Here is a 12636-nt window from a genome sequence, read left to right on the forward strand (position 1 = left end):
CTGTCTTTCAGATCTAATCTCTTGAATCTATTTCTCACTTCCACTTTATAATCCTAAGGGATTTGATTTAGGTCATACCTGAATGGTCTAGTGGTTTTCCCTACTTTCTTCAACTGAAGTCTCAATATGGCAATAAGGAGTTCATGATCTGAGCCACAGTCAGCTCCCAGTCTTGTTTTTGCTGACTTTACAGAGCTTCTCCTTCTTTGGCTGCAAAGAATATAATCAATCTGATTTCAGTATTGACCATCTGGTGATGTCCATGTGTAGTCTTCTCTTGCGTTGTTGGAAGAGGGTGTTTGCTATGACCAGTGTGTTCTCTTGGCAAAGCTCTATTAGCCTTTGCCCTGCTTCATTCTGTACTTCAAGGCCAAATTTTCCTGTTACTCCCAGTATTTCTTGATTTTCTACTTTTGCATTTCAGTCCCCTATAATGAAAAGGACATCTTTTTTGGGTGTGAGTTCTAGAAGGTCTTGTAGTTCTTCATAGAACCATTCAATATCAGCTTCTTCAGCATTATTGGTTGGGGCATAGACTTGGATTACTGTGATATTGAATGATTTGCCTTGGAAAGGAACAGAGATCATTCTGTCATTTTTGAGACTGCATCCAAGTACTGCATTACAGAATCTTTTGTTGATTATGATGGCTACTCCATTTCTTCTAAGGGATTCTTGCCCACAGTAGTAGATATAATGGTCGTCTGAGTTAAAACCCATTTCAGTCCATCTTATTTCACTGATTCCTAAAGTGTCGATGTTCACTCTTGCCATCTCCTGTTTGACCAGTTCCCATTTGCCTTGATTCATGGACCTAACAGTCTAGGTTCCTATGCGATTTTGTTCTTTATAGCATCGGACTTCACTTCCATCACCAGTCACATCCACAAATGGCTGTTATATTTGCTTTGGCTCCATTTCTTCATTCTTTCTGGAGTTAGTTCTCCACTGATCTCCAGTAGCATATTGGGCACCTACTGACCTGGGGAGTTCATCTTTCAGTGTCCTATCTTTTTGCCTATTCATACTGTTCATGAGGTTCTCAAGGCAAGAATGCTGAAGTAGTTTGCCATTCCCTTCTCCAGGGGACCAAGTTTTGTCAGAACTCTCCACCATGACCCGTCCATCTTGGGTGACCCTACATGGCATGGCTCATAGTTTCACTGAGTTAGACAAGGCTGTGGACGATGTGACAATCCCATTTACCATCACATTAAAAAGAATAAAATACTAGGAATAAGCCTACCTAAGCAGACAAAAGACCTGAACTCCAAAAACTATAAGATGCTGATGAAAGAAATCAAAGACAACACAAACAGATAGGAAGATATACCATGTTCTTAAATTTGAAGAATTGATAGTTAAAATGACTATACCGCCCAAAACAATCTACAGATTCAATGCAAAATGGCATTTTTCACAGAACTAAAACAAAAAAAAATCTTAAAATTTCTATGGAGACACAAAAGACCCTGAAGAGCCAAAGCAAATTTGGAAAAGAAAAATGGAGCTGGAGGAATCAGGCTCCCTGAATTTAGGCTGTACTACAAAGATACAATCATCAAAAAAGTAGGATACTGGCACAAAAACAGACATTTAACTCTGCAGAACATGATAGAAAGCCAGAAATAAATGCATACACTTATGGTGAATTAATCTATGAAAGAGGAGGCAAGACTATACAGTAGAGATGAGATAGTCTCTTCACCAAGTGCTACTGGGAAAACTGGACGTTTACAACATGAAAAAAAAACATGAAATTAGAACATTCTTTACTACTGTGTATGTAGGTTCGTCTCTCAGTTGTGTCCAACTTTTTGCGACCTCACAGACTGTAGCCTGCCAGGTTCCTCTCTCCATGGAATTCTCTACGCAAGAATACTGGAGTAAGTTGCCATTTCCTCCTCCAGGGGATCTTCCCCACTCAGGGGTCGAACCCAGTTTGCAGGCAGACTCTTTACTGTCTGAACTACTAGGGAAGTCCCCTTTAACACCATACACAAAAATAAACTCAAATGGATTAAAGAATTAAATATAAGCAAGGTGAAAAGACAGCCCTCAGATTGGGAGAAAATAGTAGCAAACGAAGCAACAGACAAAGGATTAATCTCAAAAATATACAAGCAACTCCTCCAGCTCAACTCCAGAAAAATAAATGACCCAATCAAAAAATGGGCCAAAGAACTCAACAGACATTTCTCCAAGGAAGACATACAGATGGCTAACAAACACATGAAAAGATGCTCAACATCACTCATTATCAGAGAAATGCAAATCAAAACCACAATGAGGTACCATTATACGCCAGTCAGGATGGCTGCTATCCAAAAGTCTACAAGCAATAAATGCTGGAGAGGGTGTGGAGAAAAGGGAACCGTCTTACACTGTTGGTGGGAATGCAAATTAGTACAGCCACTCTGGAAAACAGTGTGGAGATTTCTTAAGAAGCTGGAAATAGAACTGCCATATGACCCAGCAATCCCACTTCTGGGCATACACACCGAGGAAACCAGATCTGAAAGAGACACGTGCACCCCAATGTTCATCGCAGTACTGTTTATAATAGCCAGGACATGGAAGCAACCTAGATGCCCATCAGCAGACAAATGGATGAGGAAGCTGTGGTACATATACACCATGGAATATTACTCAGCCATTAAAAAGAATTCATTTGAATCAGTTCTAATGAGATGGATGAAACTGGAGCCCATTATACAGAGCGAAGTAAGCCAGAAAGATAAAGACCATTACAGTATACTAACACATATATATGGACTTTAGAAAGATGGTAACGATAACCCTATATGCAAAACAGAAAAAGAGACTCAGATGTATAGAACAGACTTGTGGACTCTGGGAGAAGGTGAGGGTGGGATGTTTCAAGAGAACAGCATTGAAACATGTATATTATCTAGGGTGAAACAGATCACCAGCCCAGGTTGGGTGCCTGAGACAAGTGCTCGGGCCTGGTGCACTGAGAAGACCCAGAGGGATCAGGTGGAGAGGGAGGTGGGAGGGAGGACCGGGATGGGGAATACATGTAAATCCATGGCTAATTCATTTCAATGTATGACAAAAACCACTGCAATGATGTAAAGTAATTAGCGTCCAACTAATAAAAATAAATGAAAAAAAAAAACAACTCTATTAAAAAAAAAAAAAAGAATTAAATGTAAGACCAGATACTCAAAGATCTTAGAGGAAAACATAGGCAGAATACTCTACATAAATCTCAGCAATATCCTTAGCAACCCACTCCAGTACCCTTGCCAGGAAAATCCCATGGACAGAGAAGCCTGTCAGGCTACAGTCCATGGGGTCGGAAAGAGTAGGATACAACTGAGCAACTTCACTTTCACTTTATAGGAAAAGGAGTGCATCAAGGCTGTAAATTGTCACCCTGCTTATTTAACTTATATGCAGAGCACATCATGAGAAACGCTGGGCTGGAAGAAGCATAAGCTGAAATCAAGATTGCCGAGAGAAATATCAATAACCTCAGATATGCAGATAATACCACCCTTATGGCAGAAAGTGAAGAGGAGCTAAAGAGCCTCTTGATGAAAGTGAAAGAGGAGAGTGAAAAAATTGGCTTAAACCTCAACATTCAGAAAATTAAGATCATGGCATCTGGTCCCATCATGGAAAATGGATGGGGAAACAGTGGAAAACTTTTATTTTGGGGGCTCCAAAATCACTGCAGATGGTGACTGCAGCCATGAAATTAAAAGATGCTTGCTCCTTGGAAGGAAAGTTATGACCAACCTAGATAGCATATTAAAAAGCAGAGACATTACTTTGCCAACAAAGGTCCGTCTAGTCAAGGCTATGGTTTTTCCAGTGGTCATGTATGGATGTGAGAGTTGGACTGTGAAGAAAGCTGAGCACCAAAGAATTGATGCTTTTGAACTGTGGTGTTGGAGAAGACTCTTGAGAGTCCCTTGGACAGCAAGGAGATCCAACCAATCCATCCTGAAGGAGATCAGTCCTGGGTGTTTATTGGAAGGACTGATGGCTGAAGCTGAAACTCCAGTACTTGGGCCACCTCATTTGAAGAACTGACTCATTTGAAAGACCCTGATGCTGGGAGAGATTGGGGGCAGGAGGAGAAGGGGACAATAGAGGATGAGATGGCTGGATGGCATCACCGACTCGATGGACAGGAGTTTGAGTAAACTCTGGGAGTTGGTGATGGACAGGGAAGCCTGGCGTGCTGCGATTCATGGGGTCACAAAGAGTCGGACATGACTGAGCGACTGAACTGAACTGCACATAATGGAAATAAAAACAAAAATGAACAAATGGGACCTAATTAAGCTCAAAAGTTTTACGCAGCAAAGGAAACCATAAACAAACAAAAAGACAACTCAGAATGGGCAAAAATATTTGCAAACGATGCAACCAACAAGAGATTCATCTCCAAAATTTACAAACAGCTCATGTGGCTCAATATCAAAACAAACAACCCAGACAAAAAATGAACAGAAGACCTAAATAGACATTTCTTCAGCCAAGACCACATGAAAAGATGCTCAATATCACTAATTATTAGTGAAATGCAAATCAAAAGTACAATCAGATATCATCACACCAGTCAGAATGACCATCATCAAAAGTCTATAAACAATAAATGTTGGAGAGCATGTGGCGAAAAGGGAACCCTTCTACACTGTTGGTGGGAATGTAAGTTGGTACAGCCACTATAGCGAACAGCGTGGAGGTTCCTTAAGAAACTAAAACAGAGCACATGCATGATTCAGCAACCCCACTCCCGGGCATATACTCAGAGAAAAACATGGTTCAAAAGAATACATGCACCCCAATGTTCACTGCAGCACTATTGACAATATCCAAGAAACAGAAGCAACCTGAATGTCCACAGACAGATGAATGGATAAAGAAGCTGTGGTGCATAAATACAATGAAATAGTACTCAGTCATTAAAAAGAATGAAATAATGCCAATTGCAGCAACATGAATGGACCTGAAGATTATCATAGTAAGTGAAGAAAATCAGATTGAGAGAGACAAATATCATATGATATCACTTATATGTGGAATTTTTAAAAAAAGGCACAAATGAACTTATTACAAAAGAGAAACAGACTCACAGACTTAGAGAAGAAACTTATGATTATGGAGGCAGGGGCAGGAGTGGGGGTAGGGATAGATTAGGAGTTTGGGACAAACATGTACACAGTGTTACATTTAAAATAGAAAATCAACATGGACCTACTGTATAGCACATGGAACTCTGCTCAATACTCTATAACAACCTAAATGCGAAAAGAATTTTTAAAAGAACAGATGCATAATATGTGTAACAATCACTCCACTGCACAGCTGCAACTAACAGAGCACTGTTAATCAAATCTACTCCAATATAAAATTTAAAATTTTTAAACAATAAAAGTATAATAAATAAACAAAGTGCATTCTCTGACCACAGTAAATGTAAGCGAGAAACAAAGAGCAAGGGACCTTCCTGGCAGTCCAGTGTTTAGGACTCCCTGCTTCCACTGCAGGGGGCGAGTGTTCGATCCCTGCTCAGGAAACTAAGATCCTGCAAGCCGTGGGGCCCATCCAAAAACAGCTAGCTCTTTGTGAAGATTAATACAACTTATAAAATCTTTGTTATATGCATGCAAAAACTGAGAACTACCAGTATAAAAAACAGAAAATCAATATCAGGAATAAAAGTAGGGAAAATACCAGGTAACCTACAGATACAAGAAAGATCATAAGAGGATGTAAAGAAAACCTTATGCCAATAAATTTGAAAGTTCAGGTAAAATGGACAAATTCTTAGAAGAACACTTACTAAATAAAAACATTAAAAAAAAGCTTACTAAAAAAAAAACTTACCAAAAACAAAAAGAAATAAGAGATCTAAATAAATCTATACCTATTACAGTAAATGAATCCATATTTTAAGACTTTCCCACAAGAAAATTTCCAGACACAAATGGTTTCCACCAGTGAATTTTTAGAAAATAACTGCAATCTCACAGAACTCTTCAGGAGAACAGACTGAAGAAGAATTACTTCTTAACTTGTTTTCTAAGTTCAGCAAAGCCTTCATGTCCAAACCAGGCAAGGACACCACCACAATGGAAAATTACAGGTTATTCTCTCTTGTGAACAAAAATACTCTGCCACAAAATATTAGCAAGTGAAATCCAGCAAATATATGCAAAGGATAATATACCACAACTAATGTGAGTTTATTAAGTAACGCAAAGTTAAACACTCAAAACATAAATGTAAAAATAAAACAAACAAATAAATATAACAAAACAGAAACAGATCCACAGACACAGAGAACAAACTAGTGGTTACCAGTGGGGAGAGGGACAAGGAGAGGAGGAAGATAGGAGCAGGGGGATTAAGAGGTGCAAACTACTATGTATAAAATAAATAAGCTCTAAGTATTACATTGTACAGCGCTGGAAATACAGCCAACATTTTATAACAACTATAAACAGGGTATAATCTATACCCTATAAAAATTTTGAAACACTATGCTGTACATCTTTATCATATAATATTGTAAACCAGCTATACTTCAAACTTTAAACAGATCATTCAAAAAGAAAACATCAATGTAATTCATCATATTAACAGAATAAATATAGAACAGTCATATGATCATCACAAAACAGGAAAACATTTCTTTTTTTTTTAATTGGAGGATAATTTTTTTACAATGTTGTGTTGGTTTCTGCTGTACAACAACAGGACTTGGTCATCATTTTGTGCATATATATATATATTTCCCCTCCCTCTGAAGTCTCCCTCCTTCCTCCATCCCACCCCTCTAGGTCATCACAGAGCACCAGGCTGGGCTCCCCAAACAGGAAAGCATTTGATAAAACTCAGCACCAACTCATGATAAAACCTGGCACACTAGGAATAGAAGTTAACTTTCTTAACCTGATACAAAAATGTCTATGTAAATCCTACATCAAATAATGTATTTAAAGGTGAAAGATAGCTTTTTCTCTAAGATAAGGAACAAGATAAGGATGCTCACCATCACCATTTCTGTTAAACATTTTGAGAGAGCACAGCCAGTGCAATAATACTGGCTATTAAAGGGGTAAAAAGTATAAGGACTAGAAAGTAAGACATACAGCGTCTTTAGTTGATAGAAAACCTACTATCTACAAAAATCTAAACACTATTTAATAAGTGAATTTAGCAAGGTCACTGAAATAAAGACAACAAATAAAAATCAACTATATTTTTACATCCTAACAGCAAACAATTACAAAGTGAAATTTTAAAATTCCAGTTACAGTAACACAACTATATATATTGCCAGCGACATTATTTTTTAGAAGATTTATAATGCCTATATCCCAGTATTTCTGCCCTTAAAGAGGTCAGTTAATGCTCAGCTCAAACTCATTGTTGTAGACTGCTCTAATTTTTTTAAAGAATAAGAAATGTAAAATTGAATATACAGTCTCCAAAAGTTTGCTGAAATACTTTTAAGTTATTAAAGAGGTAAAAATAAAGTCATTTGTTCACTCTAACATGTGTGTGTCTGTGTCAGTTGCTCAATCAAGTCCGACTCTTTGCCACCCCATGGACTACAGTCCGCCAGGCTCCTCTGTCCGTGGGATTCTCCAGGCAAGAATACTGGAGTGAATGGCCACTCCCTTTTTCCAGGGGATCCTCCTAACCCAGGGATCAGAGCCGGGTCTCCTGAATTGCAGGCAGATTCTTTACCATCTGAGCCACCAGGGAAGCCCTACCCTCTAACATGCATATATACAAATGTGAAAATATTCTCTATTTCCTTGTTTAGCATCTCAAGATTAAATTTAAAGATAAAATAATCTACCTAACCCAATTAAACAATATGTATATATCAATAATAACATAAAAGAGAAGTAAACAACAAAACAATATGGATTTCAGTATACAAATACTCAAGCAAGATAAAATATTCATACACGTACAGGTACATACACTGAATGGGACAGGTATGTTGTATTGATGTCTCAAACAAATTGGTGCTTTGGGCAAGTGACTTTTCCAAACACAATTAAGTATTAAATAAAATCTTTCCTTGCTTTACACAGCATTTTTAATCCTGGAAATGTCAGTGCATATGTAAAAACCAACAAATATGTTCCAGGCTCAGAAAAGTAAGAGAGTTTTTCAACTTACCTCTTCAGCAAAACATCTGAAAATTGCACAGGACCCAGGAATAATTCATCATTAAATGGAACATTAAATTAAACAATCAGGAACATTGCCGACCATCAAGCATTTCCAGTCTCTGCCCAGTGAATGATGCTAGAGCCCCTTGCATATTTCTAGTAATGTTCCACAGGAAGCATGTAATGACAGGAAGCAGTATCATGTGCATTTGAGAATCACTAATAGTCCAGGCTCTAAACCCAGCTTTATCTCATGCTAGCCATGAAAGCTGGAAACTCACCCAACCGTGTCTAGATCACCCCAACCAACATACATCATTTGCCTAACCTACAACCTTGCTGTCCAAGCAGCAAGGACAAAAATCTTAAAAGAACTGAGTTTTCTCTAAAAGTATCACTTTTTCTAAAAATAGTCATGATTGTTAAAAAAAACACACACACACACACAACATTAAGGGGGTTTCCCTGGTAGCTCAGCTGGTAAAGAATCCACCTGCAGTGCAGGAGATCCTGGTTCGACTACTAGATCAGCAAGTTCCCCTGGAGAAGAGATAGGTTACCCACTCCAATACCCTTGGGCTTTCCTGGTGGCTCAGATGGTGAAGAATCTGCCCACAATGTGGGAGACCTGGGTTCAATCCCTGGGTTGGGAAGATCCCCTGGAGGAGGGCTAGACAACCCACTGCAGTATTCTTGCCTGGAGAATCCCTATGGACAGAGGAGCCTGGAAGGCTACCTTCTATGGGGTCACAAAGAGTCGGACACAACTGAGCGACTTAAGCATAGCACTGATTTCATTTTGAACTGCAGACTGGGGAATGTACACCATAGTCTTTTAAATATTTAGGATTTAGAAGTCTGGATCGGACAATATTCAAATTCCTGATCAGATTCTGTAATAACTTTCAGTAAAAAGTCAAAATCTGTCAGGAAAGAGTGTGTTCTAATCCTAGTTTTACCATGTTACAATGTCAGGCATAATTTTATTTGCTCACAAAATATCATGCTTGTTATTTTGAAATAAAACATAAAAAAATTGAAAAGATAACTATTTGCCTTAAACTGTTGTAGGAAAAAAAGATGTTTCCACTCAAATTTTCAAACTCTGCATTATTCTATTTCGGTTTCTAAAATCTCATACAAAATACTCAGAGAACTTAAAAATAAATGAAAAATTTGCAGTTGAACTTAAGAGTTAAAATGCCTATTTTCAAAATAAACACAGTCTAGAAAATTATGCAAAAGCCAGCATTTCCTACAGTTCAAATTTCCCTTTTTATAATAAGTAAATTAATCCAGCAATAAATAATGCTGAAAATCTTATTAAAAATTCTGCAATTTTCCCATACTACTTACTCTCAAGCCCTTGCACACCATGTGAATGGTTTTGAAGATAAAATGACCCAGGCTTGAACCCTGGGTCTGCCACTTACTAGCTATATGTCCCTATACAAAATTCTTAATTCAGTTCTTTACATGTAAAATACCTCCAGCCTTGCAGTGTTGTGACAATGTGTAAAGCACCTTGCAGAGAGCTTTCCACATATTACTTGTTCATTAAATAAGAGCTATGGTTGTTGTTATTATAATTAGCTGTCATGTTTGCCAATACCTAGTCATTAACTCATTCAACTATTTTCTTCTGAGTTGCCTCATACAAAGTTTCTTTCGGGCTTGCAGGGCATTTTGAGATATGTTGGGTAAATGCTACCCAACACTGTTTGTGTTTAAAAGCTTCATCAGACTGTCTTAAGATGTACTAAAAAGAGCAAAAAGAAAGGCATTTATTAAACCACAGCTCAACATTTAGAGAACACTAACCACTCCAGTGTTCCTGCCTGGAGAATCCCAGGGACTGGGGAGCCTGGTGGGCTGCCGTCTATGGGGTCCCACAGAGTCGGACACAACTGAAGCGACTTAGCAGCAGCAGTCACGTGATGGTAGCTTATAAAAATTCAGTTTCTGCCTACCAACATTCGATGATTTATTTGTCCCTGTCAGTCTCTTAAGATTCTACCTGGTTCTTGTTTTCAATCTTTTCAAGGAGAGCTAACTTCCAAACAAAGCACAACATTTTGATGATTTTCCTGTGGTACTTTTCAGCACAAAGACTAGTTTTAGATATTTATGTTTCATATTTAGGTCACCAACTGGCACTTTGGAACCTACAAATAGCTCTCATGGTCTGGTCACCATGGTCACACTTTCTCTTCAACATGCTCACACACTCCATCTCACATCTCACACTTCACTGGTCCTGTCAACACACACCCATCTCCCAGCCCTGAAAGGATTCTTTGATCTCTAAGGGCCCATCTCTGTGAGGGCCTCAGGGGAAACAGAATAAGTCATAACCTATTTGGGATTTCAAACCCCTTCAAAATTTTGAGGAAAAACTACTGTCATTCTCATTATACACAAACAAAAGTGGACATGCATATAAAACCACATTTAATAGACTCCTTGACAAACTAGAAAGCTATGATTGATTTCAGTGTTTCTCAAAGTCTTTTGAGTAGGATTTGCAATAAGAAACAGACCTGACATTAATACAGTGCATATCTACATAAATAAACATAAATACCTAAAACAGAAGTTACGGGAAACAATTATTTAGACTTAGCATACACAATGGTTTCTGATATTTTCTATCCTATTCCATTTTTCTACAAGGCTGCCTGAGATTCACTAAATTGCTTTCTTTTGACCCACAACCTGAAGAACAGTGCTCTGGTCTAACATTACTCCATTTTCGATATAAGAAAACAGATCCAAAGGGTTTTGTGCTAGGTCACTAATGAGTTAAGTGACAAAACAAGCAAGAACCTAACCATTCTCACTTCTGACCAAGGCTCTTTCCAAAATAAAGTGGAACAAAATTCTTAATACCAACTCCCTTCAAAAAGGCAGCTGGCAGGGTTGAAGTTTAAAGCATCCTGATACACTTGAGAAACTGAGAGTGTTTCCATTTCAAATGATGGTGAATATTAACCTAACCTGAGCCTCCAGCTCAGTCTTAATTTCTTCTAAACCATGCCTCTAGCCTAGCATGACAGGGCATATAAGCACTTTTTTTTTTTCTTTCCAGAAACCCTTTCTCCAGCTACTGAAAACAACACAAGAAAGGCCAACATTCTCCCCGAGTTCATTTAAAATACTTTAATTAAACACACGCGTTTTATTTGTCCATGAGAGCCTGGCTTACAAATAGTAGTGGACAGGTCTTCTTTGATTTACCAGGACCATACAAATCTCCCCACTCAGGCTGTTTAATTAAAATTTAAAAATCAAAACCACAGAGATGGATATGTGGACGTGAATGATCCAGAGCCTATTAGACCTAAATCTACTAACACCAGCTACCCCCGCCCCTTTTAAAGCCTCAATTATAGAAAGTGAGATGGCTTAAGAGCCTTCTTTAAAAACAGTGTGATAGATTAAAATACCAGCCTCCCCACCAACATCAGGCTGCGTGGTTTTGATTTGTTCGGTTGGTTGGGTTTTGTCTATTTTTAATATGGAACAAACATCACTGTCCATTACAAGTTAAGACTGCACACCAGAGTGTGTGGCCGACGACTGGCCCAAAGAAGGTCAACCAGGCAGTCCTGCGCACAGTAGAGTCAGGAGGCTTGGGGACTGTGCGGGTCTCACTGATCACGCAAACAACTCATCTCGGGCGTTGAGGAGGGTCGGAGGTTATGAGTAACCCGCCCAGAGTTGTGTGCCAGGCACCAGCTGGGCATCCAAGCCCCATGCCCAAAGGCAAAGTACTGCGGTGTCCTTAAAGCAGAGAGCTCTGGGAAGAGACAGTGGAGTGCAAATTGCTGCGCAGAGGCTTGGGGTGAGATCAGCGAATGCCTGTTGGGGGGCGGGGGTGGGGGGGGCTCGACGCAGCAGACAAACCCTAAAATTAGCGCTGGGGAGGCAGGAGCTGGCCCAGGTGGCGCGGTGATGGCGCAGCGGCTGCCCTGGAGCTTTCCCCGGGAGCCTGGCTGCCCTGCATACCCTGCACCTTCCTCCTGCACCCCAACCAGGAGCAGCACCTACGCAGCACCAAGGACGGGCTCCTTCCCGGAAACAAGATTGGGGTACGCCCTGTAGCCTCCCGAGCCTTGAGATCTAGAGCTCCTCCCCCATTTGCGGAAGAAAATGTAAGCAGCCTCGGAATTCAAAACCTCAGTATGCTCCAGAATCGTTGTTGAGCTTTATATTTGTCTGGCTCACTTTAGAGACCCCTGTCCTTTCCTGAATTTTCCTTTAAATCCGTTCTGTCTTCCCCCAGGCCTCAAAAGAATTGGGGGATGTGGGGGGATGGTTCTCGGGGAGGGCCCAGGGATCTAGGGAGGGAGGCTAGGGTTGGGTGGGGGGAGAGTTTGCATCTGAAAATCTCTGCAAGATAAACACTTTTGAAGGTCAGTGACGGCTCCCCATTGGATCCTCCTGAAAAGGTGAATCTTCATTA

General features: G+C 39.6%; 1 protein-coding gene across 2 annotated transcripts in view; it reads right to left on the reverse strand.

Annotated features, from left to right (window-relative positions):
* DNAJC6 (DnaJ heat shock protein family (Hsp40) member C6) overlaps nt 1-12636 on the reverse strand; it is a 174175-nt gene that overhangs the window by 151423 nt on the left and 10116 nt on the right. The gene's annotated exons all lie outside the window — the stretch shown is intronic.

Source organism: Odocoileus virginianus, chromosome 5, assembly GCF_023699985.2.
Source record: "Odocoileus virginianus isolate 20LAN1187 ecotype Illinois chromosome 5, Ovbor_1.2, whole genome shotgun sequence".
NCBI lineage: Eukaryota > Metazoa > Chordata > Mammalia > Artiodactyla > Cervidae > Odocoileus > Odocoileus virginianus.